The sequence below is a fragment of the Pieris napi genome, chromosome Z (genome assembly GCF_905475465.1).
Source record: "Pieris napi chromosome Z, ilPieNapi1.2, whole genome shotgun sequence".
NCBI classification, from domain to species: domain Eukaryota; kingdom Metazoa; phylum Arthropoda; class Insecta; order Lepidoptera; family Pieridae; genus Pieris; species Pieris napi.
The window spans coordinates 6516957-6543220 of NC_062259.1; the positions used below are offsets into that span (position 1 = coordinate 6516957).

Sequence of the window (26264 nt, forward strand, 5' to 3'; positions counted from 1 at the left end):
ACCAAATACTGACCATTTCAAGATAAAAACAGGTACAGCAATAAAATTAAAAAGTTTGTAATAACTGTTAAGGTCCCGTTAGCTAACTATTAATTGTTAGACAACCGAAATCTCCAACAAATGTTTTATTAGGGGTATAAATGAAAGCGCTGAAACGTATAGCAATATATATGACATTCCGAGACCAATACTCGTATACCAATAGAAAATTTAGAGAATTTCATTACACTATGGAATGAAAATATTCTATAATTGAATTTTTACTAAATGAAACTACCAATAAATATTGTTTTAGCTAAGGATTTTAAAGGGTCTACTAAACAGCAGTACACCGCCCGTGTCTGCGTACTGTCGTATATATAAATCATGGTTGAAAATCGCATGCCAGTAAGACTGACATTTCAGTATCAAATTATACTATCACGATTCACGAAATACACTGGATGTGCTTGGTGACTGAATTGTTCAATTACAAGATAACAAGGAATGACAGTACTGTTAGGCGCGCGTTATACTTATTGATACTGTTAGTTATGTGATAGTTATTACATATAAAGACTTTTTCAGTCTATCGAATGGTCTATCCTCTCACATGGTAGAAAAAGATGAATATACATCTTTCGAAAAAACACTATTAGGTCAAAGGTAAGTCTAATGAATGTATAGACCCCTAAGAAAGCCCAGAGAGTCTATATAGCCCTTTAAAGGTTTTTAACAATATTTTTATATTAGGTGAGGTATACTTTCAATTGTTCAAATTTTCTATTACTTTAGAATGGCGTATGGCGAAGATAAGGAGCATGTTTAGAAGTTCAGATCAAAATCGACGACGTGTGTCAGGCAAACCAGGCTGATCCTTGTCTAAAAGCCACACATTGTTAAGGAAACATGCAGCCAACTATTATAAACAGTTGCAGTGTAGCTGGATTTTTTAAATCATCTAATATATTTATATTTTAACTAATATATCCTCTCCACATCACTGCGCTTTTAAAAGCACTATCTGCCGCGCACCACCTCTTTCCGATACGACTTCGATATGGCCTTGGGAATTGGCCATTGGAAAAAAAGCAAAAAAAAAATTCCATGAAAGTTTGGCAACACACCCGTTAGCCCCCATTCCAGGTGGCATCACCTTATTCAAAGTATAACGTTTGCCTCCTGTCCCATAAAAAATAATAATAAATATTGCGGGCAAGTAGGTGATCAGCCTTCTGAGCTCACAAAGATAGAGTAATTTGTATTTTATCAGTTCTCAACAAAGGCTTGTTCGGAAAGTAGGTCATAGCAACAAGCAATCTTTACACACACTGAATATCTGAATAAATAAAATGCTTGGATTCTCTCTATGCCACGTTTTAAACCACATGTACCTAATAAATCTTTTGCAAGATGCGAGATAACTTTTATGTATGATTTGTAAGTGTTCGAATCTATTATTACCCGCCTAATACGATTTTAAATATCATGTCACAGTAAAGAAAAAAACATAGTATTTCTCGTTTAAGACGATAGTTAGCTGAATAAATAGTTTTTTGCCGGTTCCCGACAGTCGCGAGGCGTCACGTAAAGGCTCTCGGTACGAGTGGTAGCAACTAAGAAGTAACATATCATGTCGTATATTGTTTTTTTTTTTGTTTTTAACCTATATACGAATAAAAACTTAATTAATTTAATTTCTTGTCTTTTCTGATCCCTCTTTTTGATTCCAACTTATTGGTTCCATTTGATATAATTCCCATAAAAGCGGCACACAAAGCGTAACTCCAGTCCGTCATTATAAAAAATATCCGCGTTCTTACTATTAACAAAATTAGCGTACGCGAGAGTGTGGTTGATTCTCTCGCCTCGCGTCTTTGCGCGGAAAACGGAACGATAGCGAGGCGAGGTAAGACGAAGAAGGCACACGAGGGCCCTGTCCTTACGTTCGCTCGTGTAGCCTAATGGAGTCTTTATGACGGCTAAAACGGAATATAAAGTGATATATGTATAAAGGTAAATCTCTTTAGTATTTTTCTTTTATTTGTAATAGATAGAGTGCTGTAGAAAATTTGGCTGTATTGGAGTGAAGTTTCTAAAACGTATTTATCTGCTTTAAGGCGAGGATGCTTACTGGAACGCAGTTAAATTTTATTTATAAGTAACATTTTTAAGTTGAAGAGTTAATACTGTATACGGTAATAAGAACAACTATATGTTTAAAGAATTCCAATAGAATACGGCTTTTTCTCTTTCTTCAGTCTGATTCTCCGCTTAAATTAATGTCACAATATGACAGAAAGAGTAGGTAGGTAAGATAGAGCGGACAAGAAAGAGCACAGAAGTAAATTAAACTATGAATCTTTTGGATCTTAACATATAAATAAATGAATAGAAAACTAAGACAAATTTATAAAGTTTGGTTCCTGTGACATTGTATCCTTAAAGCTGGCAGCATTTCGACACTTTTTCGTTGAGCAAGTAAGCACCAGCTCTGGAGTTCGGTACTCACTACCTACTCACTACACTACTGAAATCTTTAATAAAAAAATGATAATAAAATATATCTGAGTTTAATCAGAGACAAAAACATACATTGGAATCAACATATACTCGTTGAATGCCGTCTCCGATAAGCTCCGACAGTTTTTAGTAGGTACAAATAACAATACTCAAAAAGCGGATTCCATTTAAAACCAAACTAGTATTTTACAACGCACATTGCGAGTCAATAATTAATCGCGGTCTAAGTAGCTTCATGTAACCTCCAACTGCGAATCCTCAAACGTGTTGTCTCGAACATACGACATCGACGCATATAAAAATGAAGGAAGGGAAATTTTTTAACATTGTAAATTACTGCCCATAATAAAAATGGTGAAATAGTTTTGAATTGTAATGAATGAATTATTATTTAGTTTATCTTATACTGTAAAATAAATGATGTCGGCTCCCTTTGACTATCTATCTATCTATCTATCTATAACAAACTAGCTTCTAGCGTCTTAGCGTCATACACAAAACCAAATATTATTTTTAATTTAACACTGTAATTTATAATAGTCTCCAATCTTTTAAGGGTTTAATTATTTACTACGTTTAAAATAAATATGTAGAAAATATTTTTTCCTAAATGCAATAGGTATATTTTTTATTAAGATTTCTGTATTCTAAATATCAATATATTTTTGAAAAAATTATTCATTCAACACTCCAGTTTTGTAACCCCATTTGCGTTTATAACAAAGAGAATTTAGAATATTTTTAACATATAAGATGTTATATTATATATTCTTGTTTAAAAATATATTACAGAGAATTTTAAACAATTTTATTGTCCACCGAAAACGGTTAAAAAAAAGTTAAATGTAATGTACATAATATTTAAGTTATTAGAAGTTTAAAAAATGTTCAATTATCTTTTATTTTTGCTATTTATATAATATCTTTACATTTAGATTTCCTTTTTTCTCAATTTTATTATTAATATCTTAAAATTGGACATATTTTCATCAAAAGCGATTAAAAAATTAAATATTTATGTTGAAGGAAACTTTCCACTCGTGGAAAATTCCCTGAAAATAGGCAACCTTACAAATACCTTAAAAATGTTGCAAAGTAAAACAAATGAAAAAGTTTAATTGTTTGTTTTCTTTTGACATTTAATTAGGGTTTGAATTGTTATTGTATTGTGTACAATAACAATTCTTAAGTACTTTACTATACATAATACACACAAAAGCTACCGAATAAAAATTTTACTAACGGCGAAATCACAAGAAGCTATCTCCGCATACGTTTAAAAAATAACAGCTGAGTTTTCTCAAAAATATCAAATTAAATTGAGACTAAATATACATGTATACAGTATATCGCCATTCATAAATTACTCGACTTTAAATTGTCTTCTGTTTGCCGCTATATTCTAGTTTACACTGATATAAAGCATATTCTACGATTGAGATCCAATATAATATTGGCATTAATAGTTCAACCGCTTTGTAGAGCGACGTTTTTCGTCATGAGCGTACATTCTGGAAGGCCCCAAGGTCAACGAGTGGTTTACGGAACAAGTAACTACTGTCTCCGCGGACACTTTTCTCGTTTTACTTTTATTTGTCCTCGTTCAATGGCTCGTACACTGGCTCTACCTATAAGTCGATCAAGGAAGTCCTAAAGGGCTTGGAGTATACTTTGTCTTATTATTTGGACAACTATAAAGATACCATCTATTTCAACGTTCCTTTATCTAAAATACTAGATAAAATTTCTAGTACTTATAATCTGAAGGTGTAGGAAATGTATATCTTTAATTAATTGTAGTGCAGTTATTATGTTCGACAGATAAATGTAAAGCCGCTCCAAATCAGACCTTAGTGCACTTCCATTGTTTCCGAGAGTATCCATTCCTTTTAATTCAAATGAAATATCGAATATTTCTCTGTTATACACAAATCTGACATGAAAATGTTATATTTTTGAAAGCATTACTGTTTGAATCGTGTTGGCCTACTGGCTTTAGCGTGCGTGTCTCAGTCCTAACATCGTGGGTTCGATCCCCGGCTGTGCATCAATGGACTTTCTATGTGCGCATTTAACACTTGTACGGTTAAGGGAATCATCGGGAGAAAACCGGGATTACCAAGACCCAAAACAGTCGACGGCATGTGTCAGGCACAGCCTATACCAAAAAGGTTGTAGCGCCACTGGTTTGTGCAAAACTCTTTTTATTTATTAAAAATGGATGTATTTTCATTAGATTGCTCAAACAATATATTTTTTCTAAGCACAAATTTAGTCTTAAGGCAAAATGTTACTACCGTATGTCAAATACTTTACTAGTATTAATCTTTCTTTTTTTTATAAAATTAGTTTAAAAATCTACGTGTTAGGCGACATTTTTTCTACCTTCACCAAGAAAAGTTATCAATGATACACAAATTAGAGTCCAAGAAAAGTTCATTATTAGTAAATACAATTTAGACACATCACGTTATGTTAACATGTACATCCCAGATCCAAATTCAGAAATGAAGTCAAAACCCTATTCATAACTGATAGTAGGTACCTACCTAGACTAAAATTGCTATATAATGCCAAACTCAATAAATATTAAAAATAATAAACGTGACAAAACATAGGTATATTATATTTATAAAGAAGATCGAAAAATGTGGAGATTAAGAGCTTATTGTTTTTATCAAATGTCGAATCAAAATATCCTATCATTTATTCACATAGGGTAGGAAGGTAGGTTACGTCATTCAGAAAAGTAGTGTAGGGCGAACTAAGACACGTAATGTCAAAATCCAACATACGGACTTAGGCGCCAAATCGTTTAATTCTAAGATCCATACCCAGTACCCAACAAATGCAATACGTTTCAAATAGGCTTACTGGAAAAAATAACAATTAAACAAATTACGTTTATTGCGTTGAATTCGAGCTTTTGTAATAAAAACCGCTTTATAACACATTTTGTAAACACGTGAGAGGTGTTAGACTGAGGGGGAAGAAAGGTTAAAATTGCTAAATAACGTCGTAAAGAATAACGTGACTAATGAATGTCCTCGTAATTCTATTCATTGTTTTGAAATTGTTGAAAATGCTAAGGTGTTAATTTTGAATGAAACGCTTTATATCATGTAGTTCGATGCCTACTAGGCTTTTTATATATAAAATTGTTAACTTTAAACCTGTTTTAATAAATTTATTTTTTATGAAATATCTATATAATATATATTATAAAATCTAATTTGAGCAGTGTTGGCCTAGTGGCTTCAGCGTGCGACCCTCATGCCTGAGGTCGTAGGTTCGATCCCCGGCTGTGCACCGAGACATGTCGTTTAATATAAAAAGCACATTTTTATTTGCGTCGAATATTTTCCATTCATAAAAGCAGCCCTAAACGGCCTTAAAGTGTCCCCAATGGAAGTATAAGTAATAAGAAAATCAAGAAGGCTGTTGCAACAAACGATTTCAGACGCATATCACGAAAATCATCGAACGCATGCATTCGCATAAATCCATCAGAAACGATACATAACTTGGTACTGGTACATTAAACATAATTAGGCGTCGACCCACTTTTTTATCAAACTCGAGGTGAGCTGCAAAACGACGCGGGCGCACAGAGAATAACACATCGACGATTTTGGTAACAATACATTCGGTGTTTATCTTATACAACACGTATGTATCTTTTACGGCAACATCGTATTTGGCTCAGTCATTCTAAGTATATTTACGTATAGTTATATAATCTATAATTTTCATCTAAGAGGTTTTGTCAACTGGTTAACGAATGTTATAGATAAAAACATCCCAAACGCAAAAGTTTGTGTTTATTCGTGAAATTCAAACCCTTTTTGATTTGGGGCTGCTCAAAAAACAGTTGTGAAATTTTTACAGTTAAATAAATTCAACGAAATCGTATGAATAAAACCGAGGATACGGTTATTAATTCCGAGGACCCCATTGAAATTCTAAGTGAAAATGCATTACGAAATATGAAATATCGTATTTCATATGACAGTTACACTCGTATTACACTTACATTATTACGAGTGCTCCTCGAGTCATTCGGTGAAGATTTTATGTTACTATCCAAACCGAAACCAGAAAAGCTTTTTACTATTTGCTTTGTTGAATCGGTCGTAAACTAAGCAGGCATTAAACTTCAGAGGTGATTTTTTTTTCACATAAGAAATAATTTAAAGTCTCTGGTAAGATAAGGTACATTTTATATGAATTTGTAATGTGTTACTTTGTAAACGAAACAACATTTATGATCACATACATACAAAATATTACATCTAAAACATTGTGTAATTGTTATTTAATTATTTATCTTCCTATAAAGATGTAAATAATTATTAATATGCGCATTGGTTGGTACTTAATAACCGTTAGAAACATGGTAACCCATAATACTTGTGGCACTCCTACCCTCTTGGCTGCTGATTAGGCAGCCATTTGTGCCTGACACATGTCGAAGATTTTTGGGTTTTAAGTCAAGCCGGTTTCCTCACGATGTTTGTGTTCATAGCATATATACGCACATAGTAAGAAACGCCGTGATTCGTACCTCAAACAGCTCAATAGCAAAAATTAAAACTATTTTGTATTGTTTAAGATTAGTGCATGCATAAACGGTATTTCTCACATACGTGTAAATAAGTGGAGCCTTGGCCCACTTACCACGATTTTAGCATCGTTACAAAATTATGTGGCACCCGCGTTATGTGCAACAATTTGTTCATCGCACATTTTAAACAGCCGAAATCGTAAATATATATAAAATGTAAACTTATGAATGAAATTAATAATTGATAAATCAATTATTTTTATGTCAAATTTATGTCTTCGTGCAGCATTAACTTAGTATCATTCCCATCACAATAACATGTCGCCTTCGCCTAAACTGTATTTTAGTACGGGAGGTAGCAACGTTTGAAAAAAAAGAATTTTAGGTCAGCTGATTTTGTGATATGTCTTCCTTCTTGCACTTCCGGTTAGAGTCTGGGCAATCTGGCTGGCGGTAGCGGTTGCGTTCATTAGTGCGCATCCTATCTGTCCAGGTAATAATCCTGGATTTTAAAAGCATTTTAAGAAGCGTAATTTTTAATTTTTCGTTTTTAAATACGTCTACCTGACATACTTTTTTTATTGCCAGACATTTTTCACGTTGCTAACTATGTGCCAGACGCGATTTTAAGTTTTATTTTTATAAAAATTTCAAAGCATTTTAGAATGTCTGTAATTTTAATATTATGTTATATAAATATAAGAAAAACTGAAAATGAATTTGCCAGACATTAATTCGGTTGTTAAGTCTTGAATTAAAATGATAAAGTATTACAGTATGATGAAGCATTGCATTTTAAGAAGCGTAATTTTTAATTTTTCGTTTTTAAATACGTCTACCTGACATACTTTTTTTATTGCCAGACATTTTTCACATTGCTAACTATGTGCCAGACGCGATTTTAAGTTTTATTTTTATAAAAATTTCAAAGTACTTTAGAATGTCTGTAATTTTAATATTATGTTATTTAAATATCAGAAAAACTGAAAATGAATTTGCCAGACATTAATTCGGTTGTTAAGTCTTGAATTAAAATGATAAAGTATTGCAGTATGATGAAGCATTGCATTTTAAGAAGCGTAATTTTTAATTTTTCGTTTTTAAATACGTCTACCTGACATACTTTTTTTATTGCCAGACATTTTTCACGTTGCTAACTATGTGCCAGACGCGATTTTAAGTTTTATTTTTATAAAAATTTCAAAGCATTTTAGAATGTCTGTAATTTTAATATTATGTTATTTAAATATAAGAAAAACTGAAAATGAATTTGCCAGACATTAATTCGGTTGTTAAGTCTTGAATTAAAATGATAAAGTATTACAGTATGATGAAGCATTGCATTTTAAGAAGCGTAATTTTTAATTTTTCGTTTTTAAATACGTCTACCTGACATACTTTTTTTATTGCCAGACATTTTTCACATTGCTAACTATGTGCCAGACGCGATTTTAAGTTTTATTTTTATAAAAATTTCAAAGTACTTTAGAATGTCTGTAATTTTAATATTATGTTATTTAAATATCAGAAAAACTGAAAATGAATTTGCCAGACATTAATTCGGTTGTTAAGTCTTGAATTAAAATGATAAAGTATTGCAGTATGATGAAGATTTGCATTTTAAGAAGCGTAATTTTTAATTTTTCCTTTTTAAATACGTCTACCTGACATACTTTTTTTATTGCAAGACATTTTTCACATTGCTAACTATGTGCCAGACGCGATTTTAAGTTTTATTTTTATAAAAATTTCAAAGTACTTTAGAATGTCTGTAATTTTAATATTATGGTATTTAAATATCAGAAAAACTGAAAATGAATTTGCCAGACATTAATTCGGTTGTTAAGTCTTGAATTAAAATGATAAAGTATTGCAGTATGATGAAGCATTGCATTTTAAGAAGCGTAATTTTTAATTTTTCCTTTTTAAATACGTCTACCGGACATACTTTTTTTATTGCAAGACATTTTTTACATTGCTAACTATGTGCCAGACGCGATTTTAAGTTTTATTTTTATAAAAATTTCAAAGCATTTTAGAATGTCTGTAATTTTAATATTATGTTATTTAAATATAAGAAAAACTGAAAATGAATTTGCCAGACATTCTTAAAATGTCTTTTGCTTCTTAAAATGCAATGCTTCATCATACTGCCATACTTTATCATTTTAATTCAAGACTTAACAACCGAATTAATGTCTGGCAAATTCATTTTCAGTTTTTCTGATATTTAAATAACATAATATTAAAATTACAGACATTCTAAAATGCTTTGAAATTTTTATAAAAATAAAACTTAAAATCGCGTCTGGCACATAGTTAGCAACGTGAAAAATGTCTGGCAATAAAAAAAGTATGTCAGGTAGACGTATTTAAAAACGAAAAATTAAAAATTACGCTTCTTAAAATGCAATGCTTCATCATACTGCAATACTTTATCATTTTAATTCAAGACTTAACAACCGAATTAATGTCTGGCAAATTCATTTTCAGTTTTTCTTATATTTAAATAACATAATATTAAATTACAGACATTCTAAAATGCTTTGAAATTTTTATAAAAATAAAACTTAAAATCGCGTCTGGCACATAGTTAGCAATGTGAAAAATGTCTTGCAATAAAAAAAGTATGTCAGGTAGACGTATTTAAAAAGGAAAAATTAAAAATTACGCTTCTTAAAATGCAATGCTTCATCATACTGCAATACTTTATCATTTTAATTCAAGACTTAACAACCGAATTAATGTCTGGCAAATTCATTTTCAGTTTTTCTGATATTTAAATAACATAATATTAAAATTACAGACATTCTAAAGTACTTTGAAATTTTTATAAAAATAAAACTTAAAATCGCGTCTGGCACATAGTTAGCAATGTGAAAAATGTCTGGCAATAAAAAAAGTATGTCAGGTAGACGTATTTAAAAACTAAAAATTAAAAATTACGCTTCTTAAAATGCAATGCTTCATCATACTGCAATACTTTATCATTTTAATTCAAGACTTAACAACCGAATTAATGTCTGGCAAATTCATTTTCAGTTTTTCTTATATTTAAATAACATAATATTAAAATTACAGACATTCTAAAATGCTTTGAAATTTTTATAAAAATAAAACTTAAAATCGCGTCTGGCACATAGTTAGCAACGTGAAAAATGTCTGGCAATAAAAAAAGTATGTCAGGTAGACGTATTTAAAAACGAAAAATTAAAAATTACGCTTCTTAAAATGCAATGCTTCATCATACTGCAATACTTTATCATTTTAATTCAAGACTTAACAACCGAATTAATGTCTGGCAAATTCATTTTCAGTTTTTGTTATATTTAAATAACATAATATTAAAATTACAGACATTCTAAAATGCTTTGAAATTTTTATAAAAATAAAACTTAAAATCGCGTCTGGCACATAGTTAGCAACGTGAAAAATGTCTGGCAATAAAAAAAGTATGTCTGGTAGACGTATTTAAAAACGAAAAATTAAAAATTACGCTTCTTAAAATGCTTTTAAAATCCAGGATTATTACCTGGACAGATAGGATGCGCACTAATGAACGCAACCGCTACCGCCAGCCAGATTGCCCAGACTCTAACCGGAAGTGCAAGAAGGAAGACATATCACAAAATCAGCTGACCTGAAATTCTTTCTCGAAAACGTTGCTACCTCCCGTACTATTTTATATATTCACAAAAATACATTCACTTTCCCTATAGTACTAGGCCAATATGATAATATCGAAAAAAATATAATTAAAATTTAAATACATAAGAAATCGCTTCTGTGAACAAATAAAAATTTCGATAGTGTCGGATATTTAATTTATAATTTAATTAATACATTACAGATTAATATAAGTATGCATGAGTAAGTGCGTATACATAGTGACTAGATAATCATACTATACGAGTATATATACTATGAATAACAATCGCAAAATATGTTAAGCTTAAAACTCGATGACGGCTGGACCAAATTGAGTATTTCTTTTTATTCCTTAACCTCTGAGGGTTTTTTTATGAAATATTTATAAAAATAGTTTTATTTAGTTCTTAGGTTTTTATTCCGTTAGAGGAACGGTCACTTTGGGATAGCATAGCAAAATGTTCTACAAAAAACATATTTAGGCGAAACGAAGTTCGCGGTGCAGCTAGTTTCTTATACGAGTAAATACACATATAATATTAAGTAGATTTACTTCAACAACTAATACCTCAATTGCCTTAATTGTAATGTAGCTTAGTTTCTTATCGTGTTTTCCGAGCTCCAGTTTCAGTGAATTTACATTTTAATCAAATTTAATTTAAACTAGGTTAAATAATTGAATAAAGTATCGATCTAATTATTAATAATTAAAACAATCGCTTTTATTCAACGAAATAATGTAATAGCGACCTCTTTAAAAATATTTTTGGGTACGTATTCAGACGTAGACCATGTTTGGCCGTGAAATTTACGATCTTATACTTTTTAGTATTAACGCTATCGTATATATATATATATGTGTATACAAAAGAGGACAATCTGACTACAGAATCAGAGCTAATACTTTTGAAGACGTACAAATCAGATCAAATAATCTTTTAGTTCACAAATAAATCGCCTTTGTACGCCTTTATAAGAACCGCCACCTTAGCTAAATTTCCCATGTTCAAAGGAGGTATTCGATTCATAGGGAAAGCTGATAAAAAATAATATATAAAAAAAACAGTGCGTGTACTTATGTACGCGCGTAAGAAGTTATACTTCTTTGGCATTATTAAAAATAGTTTATGATTGCATGCAAATAATTAATTTCAATTAAATAATCAAAGACTGGAAAGGGAGTCATTATAGTCAATAAAGTTCAGTTTACATTTGAAAAATTAAATAAATAAATATTTATTATTATTCTATTACATTAAGTGTAACATAAATTCTATTATTATTTGAATGTTTATTTTTAAATTACATATGTCCAATGCCGAAGCATCTTCCGTGGGCAACTTCATTCTGTTAATTTTGTGTCACGGTGCGCGCGCATCGTAAAATTTCACTCTCATCAATTTTTCAAAACGCGCCTAAATAAGTATAACTTCAAAAACCACCTCCATAGCTCGTATTCTCCATAATCATGTTTTCTGACGTTTTCTTACGTTGACTGATTGACGCGCTAAAAAACATTTAAAGCAATCAGTTTTATTGTTTAAATTTATACGACCTACATAGAGAATGCAAAAAGTACGTAATTGTATACTTATAATCAGTGTTTTTACGATGGAACATATCATTTTAATATTGAAATAAATTAGTTCGGAATATACATCAAAACAAATATGATAAGAACTAAAATAAGTTTTTGAATCAAGTACTCAATCAATTTAATTTTTTTAGAAGTTACACCACCTCGTGCCTGTTGCAGCATTGTGTTACAAGCTTACGACAAAATTCTTGGCGATTAAGTAGAGTGGCGAAGAGTGTGAAACAAAGGCGTCTTTCGTCGTCGTTTCTATTTTATTCTTCTATTCTAAATAAACCATCTAATCAGTGATATTCTGAGGAAACAGCACGTGTAATCTGCATTCTATTTGAACATTTGAAACATGATAATCAAATCGGACTAAATCTTCCATAACTTCAGTTGCCATGCCAACGCCATAGGTTACTTCTAGAGCCGTTTATTTATATGATACATGTAATCTTAATATACCGGGAAAGAGAAATGTCATGAGTATTTAATATGGTGTTTGTAAAAAATAATTTTAATAGAAATTATACAAAGGTATCAAAAACTTTCTAACTAAACTACTAACTATTTAGTGAAACGTAAATCAAATCAAAATTTATTTATTTATATGTACACTTATGAACGTCAATAAAAAAATCTTACTTTTCCGTAAAACTATTTTAAATTCTTCCTTTTTTTTACGATTACGATTTACGAAAACGAACACAAAAAGGAACTGGCAAGATACTATCGCCAACCTTTATAATAGTAACATGAACCTCTATAATCAAACATTTATTTTTATCGTTACACTAATAGGGCATGGGGCTAACAAATTTCTGGGTTTCACTTGAAATTTTTAAATAATTGTTTAGATGTAAAACGAACCCAGTTTTATGGTATGATTAGTTAAATCTTTTCAGAGAAATACTTTATTTGACGACCTGCTTTAAGTAGTAGCTTATTTCTATAACTTCACAATTTAATACTTGTAGTAAAATACTTTTAAAATAAGCTTCAAATTTTCGGGCCTGCCGCGCAAGAGTTGTGTAAGATTGCAAGGTTAAACGATTAAGAAACGCTCTAACCTCAGAATAAAGTAGATAATCTAACGTGTACATTTAATTAACAGATACTCTAAGTCGTAAACACTTCTTTTAAATTCATTTATTATCGACAGAATTTTACTTTCGGATTACTTTCAATAATTTTTGTCTCTGCAAAGGAAAAAAAGCCTGTTCTCTATATGCCTCTTTTAAACAGCATCATTTTCATCAAGGGTGTACAGCCCCTAGTGGGCCTTAGCCTCCTCCTATGTTTCGATATCGGTATCGGTAGTAATGATGATTTTGATGTCCCTATTTGGGCACTGATGGTAGGTAGGTGTTTTCAAGAGTGTCATACCACAGGTCCTTAGTTAGTTCATCCGCCTTTTCCGTTAGTGCATGGGCGTTGATGATGCTATAATTAAAGTATTTATCTTTCTAGCGCAGCATAATCGATCACTCACAGCTTTTATTTTGCTTAGGGCAGAACAGAGTGCATATAAGCCAGAGGACCATGCGATTTTAAGAAATACCGCTTATGGACAAGCTGCCAGAAAGCTGGCAGGTCCAATTGTATCGGAATTAGTTTAATGGGCAAGTTTAAAACGCTCAGTTGTGAAACGAACGTCGAGATGAAAATATCTTAAAAACAATGAAAATAATGAATGTGAAGCAAGTGTTGAAACCATATAAAACTATTTTTATCTGTATACTATTGTGATTTCGTATCACAAGATACTGTTGCAAAATAAGAGCAGAGATAATATTTTATCGTATTGTTGCCAGACGTTTTCATGAAATTGCTCCAACCATCAAAGTAAGAAGTTAATCGCTAGGGAAACCAAACACATTATAGGGACATATTCATAAAAAATACATCAGTCTTCCTTAGTTTTAGCATGTCTCTTTTCATTATAGCGTAAACACGATTTGGCAGAAAGAGACGAAAGTATTTTAGACATTATACCTAAACTTGTTTAAATAGATTGTCACGTTTACACAATTTTTAAGTACCGAGTGATTGATAAAACATAAGTCATCATACCTCCAGACGTAATTTTTCCTAAGCAAAAGCCTATTATTCTCTTAAAATACTTTTTATTGTACTATGTATAGTTTATTATATATTATTTTATATCTCCACTGAATATGAATATTTTCTGTCTCTAGTTTAATACAATTCATTGCGTGAAAGGTCCTGCTTGATTACCGGTAGAATAATAATTGTTTCAGGGTGAAACAGGCTCTATGAAGACTTGTGTCCCACATAGCATTTCTCTGACGTGCGAACATAGGCTAGAGGAGGACTATGATCATAATCATTTTTATTGCTATTTTGCCCTTCAACACACCAGGATTTTGCCTAAGGCCTAAAATTCGGTTCAACTCCAAAATCCTCGAATCGAATTCCATTATTTAAACTATACTTTAATCCTTTTGAATTTGTGTGTAGCGATCTTACTGTTTAAAAAAAGAACTAATGTATGTTCTAGATGTATTGAAATGTACTACGACGGATCAAACCACACACATAGACTTCTAAAATGTTCTGACAACGTTATTATTATTTTGGTAGATTTTGAGTTGGATATAAGATTTAGATCGAATCTCATCAAAGTTTTTTGCCGCACACCACTATGTGGAAACAGCTACGCACTGAAGGATTTCCGAACCAATTCGAATTAAGGAACTTCAACAAAAGAGCGTACCAATTCTTAAAAGGCCGGCAAAGCGAGGCCTCTGGAATGGACAGTGTCTATGGGCGGTATCACTTAACATCAGGTGAGCCTCCTGCCCGTTTGCCCCCGTTCCATGAAAAAAACGAAACAAATTGTGAGCGTGTCCACTCCATCCATTATAATATTAGAATCACGTAAATAAACATTTTGTTAAAAAGTGCGAATACGACAGCAAATATGATCTCCATTGTCGTGCGCAGAGACAATATTTTTCACGTTTCTCGCGACATCGCGAACGGCAAAACAAGTCCATTGGTACGCATATTGCAAAACATTCGCTGTCCCACTTACCAAGATAAATTGAAATTCAATTTCGCCAAAGGGCAACACACGTATAAACAGGCTGAATGCTAAATAACGGCACAGTCTATGTTACTGCGAAGACTTCAAGGCTTGTAATATATCAAAAGTACACGAAAAAGTTGTATATGGAAGTATTATTTTTTCTTAATGAACCGTGGTTTTAGTAAAACTATTCAAAGATTTTACTGTAATGATGAACTGTGAAAAACGAACATGTAATGTAATACCGTAATGTCTTATAAAGCCACTATTTTACTCGCATAATATATATGTATCTATATATATATAAGAATTGTAATATAAAATATATATATATCTTAAAATACTGAACTACTAAATGTTTGTAGACTATTGTATAAAGCGAAGCACAAGTACATTGTATTGCCAAATAACGTCACATCAAGCTAATTAAACTTAAATGATATAGTAAGGCAAAATAGCAACACATTAAAAAAAAATTCAGTATAAGATACCTACGCTCAACTTAAGATACCAAACTTTATGCAAACAGATTTTGTACTTTATGTATAGGGTAGGAGATAAATTATTTCATGTTGTAACATCATTATTATTTATTTTGATATTAAAGGGTATTTTAATATGTTGTCATTGGAGAATCGCAGAAAATTAATTGATATAACGTTTGCAGCTATAAGATATTTAATAATCAGATTGATTGCCCGAACCTTCTAACTAAATTTAAGTTTCGCCCAGGCATCCCATTATTCCATTTGTCCCTCCTTTCCGTAGAACGCGTTTTGGTCAAATCTCACCGATGTCCAGATTAAGCATTCTGATAAACGAGCTAGGTCTGGATATCCATAGTTGCTATACACACTGCTTGCACACACTTTGCTGCACACTTTAAAATCGATTTTTGTTAAGTTTTTTGTAATTGTAATTTTTTTGATTGGTTTTTTGTTTGTAATGTTTGTTTTGTTTAATATTTGTATGATCTCTAAATGTATGTCATGTTTGCCTTTAAGTGCTTGTCACATTAAAATTGTATTTTGTGTTTGTTTTTACCAATGTATCAGTGTGCAGAGCGTTGGCAAGCTTTATCAATAAAATAAAATAAAAATGGGTATATTTTTTTGTAAGTTCTACAACTAGTATTTCTTTTCCCTTACGATTCCACCTACAGAACGTCCTTGCTGTATTGCAAAACTCTGTTCGATGTAATAATTTTTAAGTTTACTAAACAACTAAGTGCTACCAAAAGTGACTTTCCCAATACGAGAACAACCCACAGCCTGCCAAACGGATGTAGGCGAAAATAAATTAATCGACGTGGCTTAAAGCGAATTCTTGATGTGTCATATAACAGAGATATATACACACTTATATGAATACTCCAAAACTAATGTAAATCTAACCTATGCACGGAGCCCAGGCCAGGCTGAAAGTTCGTGAATGACAAAAGCGTCTTTATTACTTTCCATTAAGGTGTATTTTAAAATGGACAAATATTTCCTTTAACTGTAGAACTCGTGAACCCTAACTAAAAGCCCGAGAATGACTCAGAAATGTTTCGTGTTTGGGTTTTTGTATCTTAATAAAATCGTCTATAGATATGAAAATTATATTCCAAATGATACAGACAGTGTGCCATTTACGAAATTAATAACAAAAGCACATTTTCTGTCATCAGCAAAATACCCTAACTTATGTTGCTATACCCATAACCAAGTATGCTCCCAATACTATTCTATTCAATATAACTATTCAATTATATTGAAATATAACTATTTCAATAAGTTTTCTGGGGCAATCTTTATTAGAGCAGATAGTGTTATTATAATTGAATTATTAAAGCCCTAATAACAAATGTTCCGCTGGAAACTAGGTAAAATCAATACATGTGCGCCGGTTACGAAGCCTATAAAACTCTTCTCATTTGATATAAGTGCACTTACAAAATGTTAATCAAATGCGACTGATTAAATGATAGCTATGGAATAATATTTTTTTTAGCATTAATGTTTTTAAATTTATATCTATATATATATATATCTATATATATATATTGCTGTTGAATTCTACCCTTTGTATTACTTTTCTTTTTCTTTACTTAGATCGCTTGTTAGCGATAAGGCCGCCCGTTGCCTCCTTAATTTATGTTATCTGAATGTATATGTACTAAATATGTACAGCAACAAAGCGTTAATATATATATAAATATTATAAAAAAAATATAAAAATATTACGTGTTTGTTACCTTTTTTAATAACCTATTAGCTGAGATATTCGAAAATATCGATTGGGTTAAGTTTACTGGAAAGTTCAGTAGCGTGCTTTGGCCTTTCATGTGTGCAGTGCAGTTTGAAAACCGCAGCAGTAAGCGTAGTGTTCCCAGAACAAACAAATTACCGCGCAAGGCTACTTGTGTCAGCCCTAGACCCTTTACCACGGACATTTAACCACGTAAAAACTGTAACAGCAATGTTTACAAACCCATTAAAGGGTTTTTATTTGATATAATAGATTATAAGCTATATCTAATTATGCAGAATAAACTTCATAAGCCTCAGGTACATTAGCGTATAAAAGTTGTCAGTAAATTTTATGTACTATAAAAAATTAACCGAGAAATGGGCCAGTTTTGTTACATTGCTTACGCAGTACAAATCCCCATATAATTGATAACAATGTTTTCCCTTAGCGTTATTGAGTGAATTGCAATCTCTCGGGACCTTGGGGCAGAGTGAGGGAAGAGGGAACGGGGGGTGACACGGCCACGGATGACGCGCGACCTACTGACACACTGACACACTTACCTACTGACAGTGGTACTCCTTTTGGTGCGACGAGGCCGCTTACGTATGATATTATGTATTGATTAGCACTAACATGAGATGAAGCATAGAACATATGGTTTAGGTTCTATAAGTGACTCACTAAATAAAAATACATGGATTATTTTATATACGATATGTACTACCAATTAATAATAAAAATTCAATTATATTAGTAAAACTGAATAAATTATATGGAAATGAATATATGGGAATATAACAGCTGTCTCTTAGTACAATCAATATGGTGACACAAGGCACTGATATAGTACATAATATGAAGTAGGCACTCCAACGGCAATGATGTATTTTGTCCTCATTTATATCTACTATATATATTGTAACTAGCTGTCCTGACAAACTGTTCGCCATAAGATTATAATTAGTAAAGTTAAGAACAGAAATAATTAAAAATGGGTGAAAATGAGGGGTTATATTTAAAAACAAGTGCGTGAGTACACAAAGTACACATGTCAGAAGTGAAACTTCTTTGGTAAACGAATTTTTAGGTCTTGTTCATATTTATACAAATCTAAATTTTAGATTTCCGAGACTTAGAGGGAGGGGAAAAGGAAGATATATTAGGAATTTAATTGTCATTAAAATATTAAGTGTCGAAAATTAATACAAATTGTTAATTTAATTTATTTCTTCAATAATAAAAACACGTGGGATTTTAATTTACAATTCGTCATTTCAGATTTCAATAAATTACTTTGCATAAAATATAAAATACTAAATAATAAAATATAAGGTCGATCTCAATAGCTCTCTCTCTTTTCTTCGACAAAAACGCATTATCTTCGTGACGCTAATATTATTATTATTATTATTATTGGGTTTCATCCGTAAAAATTTTACGAGAATAATGGAATTAAAACTCGTTCTTATACATTTTTGGTAGCATATTTAAAATAACAGACAGTGTAGCAATATCGAAATAGTGTTTTGAATCAGTTTAGTAGTTATATATTTGTCACTTAAGCAAGTGGAAGAAGACGCGTGGGTGAAATCATTTATTTTCCTAGCTTACGGCGCGCTCTTAAATAGACCACGAATACCTCTTAAAGTGTTTTCAAGTAATTGCCGAAATATTTTGATGTCAAGGTTTATCGTGTTGCGCATAGAGGAAAGGAAAAATATACGTTGCCATTTCAACCTTGCAGAATATTAAATTAGTAATTAAAAATCACGATAACATAATTATATTTTCTATACCCGATCCACATACATTTAATTATATATTTAATTTTAGGTACTTGAACGTGTTTTTACTTTTGATACCAATTACTCTGAAATACTTAAAAATCCATTAATCTACAAAAAATAAAATCTATTATCATTCGATATAATAATACAGATCGTAACAAGGAAGATATTTCTTTGCCATTGGGTTGATCTAATAAATGATATTAATTTTCATATCTTTAGGGATTGTGAAGAAATGATGAGACAATGGCCGAGAAAATACAATTTATTTATTGCCCTTGACTGTAATAATATTAGGAAATAGAACTACATATACAGTTTGAGATGAATAGTGAGCGAACCATCTTCTTTTACGTTTAAAATAAATTATCAGTATAAATCAATAATAGCAAAACATTTAAATTAACATTATGCCAACACCTCTTTTATCTATATACATATATAAAAATGAAACCTGTTTTCCGTTGTCACGACATAACATGAAAACGGCTTGACCGATTTGTCTGATTCTTTTTTTATAATATTCCTTGAAGCACGAGGATGGTTCTTACGGAGAGAAAAATTTAAAAAGTTAAGTGAAAAAGTCTAAAAGCAACACTTTTCTATATTCCCATATAAAATATTTGTTATAACTTATAATATTTAAAAGCAATTTGAACTTTAATACCATATCATAAAGTTCAAGTGTTAGTGGAGGGGTTCCGGGATGGTAAATTTTTATTTTTTGACATAATGTATTTGTTGTATTATCAACTTTCTTTTTTTATCTTACTAGCTAGACCGGTGTCCCGAATAGCAGAATAAGTATTTAAAAAAAATAAAGAATCGACTGTTAGGCGGTACGATGTTCGCCAGGCCAGCTAGTAAATAATAAAATATAATACCTATATATATAATAACCTCTGGAATCTGGATGTACCTACTGAATAGATTTAGAAAATTATTTTACCAATTGAAAGGCACGTTATTTGGTAGTGTCATAGGCTTATATATGAACCAAAAAAAAAGGAAAGAGTTTGCCATGGTAGACGTCGTAGTTTGTGAATCCAATAAAAAAAGCGGTCGAACAAAAACTTCACGATGAATATGTTTTAGAGAACACGGAATTTATTGCAGTTTTCACAAATATCCTAGAATTAGTTTAGGTTAGGTCGCCGAAGCCGGGGCGGGTCGCTAGTATAATATGTGAGCATAGTTTTTGCATGTAATAAAGGAAGCCACGAACGTCGTAATAAGATGCGGATGCGAAAGTTAAAAAACCCCGATGATTCAATATGCGTAAAGTGTCGTTGCGACAGCTTGCAAAACATGGGAAAATAAACCAGGATTTTGAGAAAGCTACTGTCATCTCAAATATCGCCTGTATAACATGTTTACTAACAAAACAAAGTTTTGTGTAGCTTTACGCTTTAAACGACTTAAATATGACTACAAATGGATTTAGAACTTTGAAAATGTAAAAATAAATTATCATAAGGGAGCGTTCAAGTATTGTGTAACGAATTTTGGTTGGTTTGTTTGGGTAAACCGTTAAACGTTACGCGTTATTGAAAATATTACTTTCGAGTTTCGACTTTCCGGTACTTTACACCACATAAATGGTAAATTTAAGGTATAAAGAGTCACTGAGTGGTAACGAAACGTTTTACTAATGGGTACAGAAAAACGTTACGGCGCGTTACATGGGGGGGGGGGAAATCTTCAAAAATTACGTGACGTACTTGTTTGTCTCTCTTCATTACCAAACACAACTTGACAAATTGCGATTAAAAAGAGTGGAGGAGAGTTCATTGCCAATATATATTTCTTTTTTGACGTTCATAAGTGTACACTGTGTTCCCTATATGAATAAATGATTTTGACTTTTTTTGACTTGACAGAAAGAGGCGGAAGTGTACAAAATTTAAGAGTTTGAATACACTGATTTAGTATTTATGAATAAGTGGAAAGGCATACGTTCCCAAATTGAATTGATAATTTTTCCCCGAATCAAGTAGGTACATTATGCTTACATGCAGTGTAAAACCAGCCTGGGAAAATCACACCTGGAATCAAGTCTGGGAAATAAAGTAATGGTTTCAAGAACAGTTTTAATAACTACAATAATTAGTCTTTGTAAAAGTAGAAAACAAAAGCATAAAAATTGATGTTGAATATTTGATACAAAACCTGGGCATGGCGCCATAAAGTTTTTAATAAATAAGTTGTTTCGATTTAGCCGCCGCCGATGCAAGCATCGATCCATTTTCAAGAATCAGACGACCTCGACACAATTGTGTTTCTGTAGAATAGTATCTGCTTTTTCCTTATTTCCTTTCAAAGGTTTTACAACACTTAGCGCTAAGTATGTCGGAATGACACATATTGGACAGGAGTCGCAATTCGGGTTAGGTCTCGCCTCTGAATTTTACCTTTTTAAGTTTTCTTGTACACGTATTTTCGCGTCTCAAGACAATGGTTGCCATTTCGCAGTTGAGCCATATTGCCACGGGTTTTGCAATCCGTCGTACGGTGATTCTCGGCTCTGACATCTAAACAATATGTATATGATTCTCATGCCCTTATCAAAAAATATATATTTTTGTTCCATCAGTTTTGTCTATATAACTATTATGTCTTATGTATTTTTGCAGTTCTTGCGCTTACCTTATTTAATTTTGTTTTTCTCACAGTGGTTGTCACCAGTAGCCCTCCTTTTTATTTAATTACTAGCTGACCTGGCTAACTTCGTTCCGCCCTACAACCTTATAATATCGTTGTTACTTTAATTTAACTTATTTTAGGATTTCATTAACGTATTAACGTAAAAAAGTATTACATTAATACAACTCTTTTGCAAATACAGAAATGTTTTATTGCTTGCCATTGCGAAAGAAGAATGGCAGTTTTACACATTAGGCATCTTCTCTCTAGCGTCAATATGGCGATACTGCATGTTAAGCACTTTCTGATATCCAACATCTTTTGATCAGGATCAAAGCATGGTTATGCATCTCCTCAAGATCGGAATTTCTTGAACTGACACGAATTCGACGTAAAATGATGCGTAGTTTTGTCAACAGATGACACCATATTGTTTTTGCATTCGTAAAATTAATTAATTCATTTATTGTTATTCGATAACTTATCCGATATTTTATTGCTTATTCTGCTATTCGGGATGGAAACAAATCCAATAAATCAAAAACCATGGCAATCGGTCCAACCGTTCTCGAGTTATAAGTGTTGTAACAAACACGACTTTCTTTTATATATATAAGATGTCAATCGTATTATATTTATGTAAATGCAACGAAGTGTTAATTAGTAATATTAGTTAATATTTCTGACGCTGTACCTTCGCTTTACAGTTCGACTCTAAGTAACATAATTTTAAAAACTACGGATCTGCGAAATTATATGTATAACTAGCGAACCAGAGAGAGATCGTCCTGTACACAGGTCTTAAAAAACATCTTATTGATTTTTCTCGACACACAGAAAAAGCTCGTCGAAAGCGGTTTAAGACTTTTAAAAATTAAATATACGAGTATACTCACACAGTAACAGTCAACAAAAACTTCAACTACATTTAAAAATCAATTTTCTATCTATAATATATTTGACAGCAAAACATTATATATATTTTTTATTATACATGTTTCTCAAAACCTTCCATGAACTTCCACAAAAATTCGTAAGATAAAATCGGTCCAGCCATTCTCGAGTTTTAGTGAGAGAAAAGATTATATATATGTAATAATTTGTTTTCATATAAAGGATATAGTATGGTGAGACAAAATAAAATATTACAGTTCACGTTAAATTTACAAAACGTGATGTTTACGTCAAGAATGGCATAAAAGGAGTTATGTTTAAGAGAATAACCCCAGTATCTATTTATAACAGCTCAGATGGTGGTCCGACGGTCCTGTGTTAAACAATGTTTAAAATCTGAACTGGTACACTAAAAATCAGCTGTCCAAATCTAAGTGAGTGGCAAACTATTTAATGGGAAGCGCATCAAAAATTATACCTTAAATCAAAGAGTATTGGATATAATATACTCAACAATATACTAATAGCGATATGTATTTCAAGTATACTTTAAAACCTTTCCTATGTAACAGTACATGTGCAGTAAATAAGGCAATTCAAATTTTCAAGGTGCAAATATTTTTATAAAAAGCGGCTTTGAGTACAAATTAATAAATGTGCATACTCGTTATAGTATATAAACAGAAAGATCCGGAAAACAATGGAAAAAACCACTGGTTAAAGCCATCAAGGTCTGATGCTGTTCTTTCACTTAAACTAGAATTTCTTTTAAGGACTTCCCTTGCAAGACTGTGTCAAGGTGTTTCTTATTGTTACTCTATTAGTCGATGACCATCATGATCAATAATAATTAAGGTAATTTTAAATAAGGTTTTTAAAAATACATAATACCGGTTTTACAAAGTGCGTAAAATAAAAGAGCTTGTTTGTTGCAACGTGATCCGAGGAACGAATTGAAAAAATTGTTTTGTGTTGAATAAAACCGCAGAATACTAGTTTACTTATAAAAACGAACCTGGCTTATTATACTGTCAAACTTTATCCATATTGTTCTGTCACTTTGTCTAAGCTGTGATGAAAAGAGACGGTAATAATAGTACATAGTTAGGTTAGCATGTTGTTACTATGTTGTCTGAGGCGTTGGGTAATGTATATGTATATTAGCGCATAAAAATAGTATTACTTATTTCTGTAAACAATTCTGTATTATATTGACAGTAAATTTTAGGAACGTTTTAAGGCTAGACTAGGCGCTCTATGTACCTACTTGCGTAGGAATCCAACGGGCAAAAGGGGCATTAAGTTACCAAGTAAAAACTCTTGTCTAAACCTAGTTACCATTACCATACCACCTTACCTAAATTACCATAAATCCTATAAATTACGCAGCTACCTATATTCTAGAAATACATCTATTTAATTTACCATCTGATTTGCGTATCAACGAGAAGCTACTACGTAATATGGGCCAAGTTCACAAAAGTAGGTCACGGGATTACACACGGGACAGCTAATGTACAGTCCTGGACGGATATTTCTGTTACACGTTTCGTAATCACTCTCTTGTTTGTATTGGAGCCGTAACTAGAAACATTAGAAATAGATTTGAGGTTATACTAATCAGTCGATATGGATATTCAGAGCCGGCATAACTGACTACTATTTGTGAAAATATTTTTACAAACGGACGTCATATTTACCGTTAAATCGCTCCTTTAACTTCCTTATTCCTTAACTTACAAACAAAGTTCTAATTCAAATAAAAAAATAAAAGATTCTCATGAAAAAAAGTCTAATTGCACCGTATTAACTAATGCACTCACCTATCTCTTTTAAAGACAGCGTGATCACAATTTTACAGACAGAAACGGAAGAGTACAATAAAGGAGTAAATTCGAGGTCTTATACTCTATGTTTCCATAAATCTGTAACTCACCAAGTATTAGACTAAGACACTAATTATAGATTTAAGTTGGTGCCTGGTAAATAGTACCGATGATTCCAGACTAGATGCTTTCCCGCTCAATGGATAAGCATCGAATACAGCAAGGAAATTCTGCCAGCATTATAAGGTGTACTGCCACAGGGACCAAACATATTAAATTTGTTTTAATTTTCTATTCATACATTTTTAATTGTTATTATTACTATGTAGATTAAGAAAATTGTAAATACTGTATATTTGTGTTGGAAATAAATAATTTATTTCAACAAATCATTTCGTGGCAAAATTGCACTGCATATATATAATTAAGCATTTGAGATAAATTAATGGACAATTGTAAGTAGTTAGTCATCAATAGTGTGTATAAACATTCACAATTCTAGCCATGTTCATTGAATTGTTAGGTTAGATCACAATTTAAAGTATCTATAGATCCTATATGACTCACACCCTTGTTTAAGCCGCGTGGTAGAAATGTTAGGTGTCTGGAAAAAAATATCCTATTTTATGGGCGATAATTCTAAAGGATTCGGAGGTCCACAGCTATCGTCATCATAATGTTGAGATATGTTCCTCGAAATCTGTCAACAGTCAGAATTATTACTGTTTGAATAAATACCCATTAGTCATCAAATTATGGTTTAAGAGCCTCGTTCAGTTGCTGAATTGCTAGACTTGTGGTTGTAGCACAAGATTATGAGTATTTTTCCTACTATTTAAACACTAAAAATGAAATTTTATATTTAATATTACACGATATGTGCGTACATATCGGATGTAAAAGATTAAATCATGTGTCCAGAGAAAATATTTTTTACGGCAAAACTACGCATCGCTAGTCGCTTGCATATGAAAAGAACAATATAATTTCATAACAACGTCTTAATGGGATTGTTTCAGCAACAACTAGAACTGAGCGTAATTGGCATTTCCTACAAAGTAGGTCAAGCGTGTCAAGATCAACTGAAAAATAGGTCACAGGGACACTCGTTTCTCCCTTGACATAGGAGGGTAGGGTGGGACTCATCCCGGTGGCCTTGTTGGGTCTCGGAGTCCTCCCACACTCATAATTGCGATTATATAACTTTTCTCGATCAATTCGAATAAAATTCTACCTAATGTTTAGCTTTTTAAATTGGGAATTTTTAACATGACCTGGTGTATTTTAAGTTTCAAAAGTATATAAATCAAGTCTTTCTACTAAACATCGTAAATAAAATCACAAAAAACAAGCAACTTTACACAACAAAATGGAATCTGAGTGAAAATCTTAAATATTTAGTTTTTTTTTTCTATGATACTCTCTTTAGAGTTCTAACGTTATTTAAACTACATGGACAATCTAAGGTCTAAAGACACGAAACAGTTTCAAGAAGAAGGATGTACCAATGGTTTCAACTAATAGCTCAGTCATT

The 26264-nt window shown here is 31.7% G+C and overlaps 1 protein-coding gene across 4 annotated transcripts in view; it reads right to left on the reverse strand.

The window, feature by feature from the left end:
• The window catches only part of LOC125062862 (nuclear hormone receptor FTZ-F1), a 63818-nt gene that overhangs the window by 24803 nt on the left and 12751 nt on the right, over nt 1–26264 (reverse strand). The window contains exon 1 of one of the 4 annotated variants that reach the window (XM_047669071.1): nt 2575–2655. The exons of the other annotated variants lie outside the window; for them this stretch is intronic. The gene's annotated coding sequence lies outside the window, so the exon portion shown is untranslated. Of the gene's footprint in view, nt 1–2574; nt 2656–26264 lie in introns of those variants that run through there. 4 annotated transcript variants of the gene reach the window in all.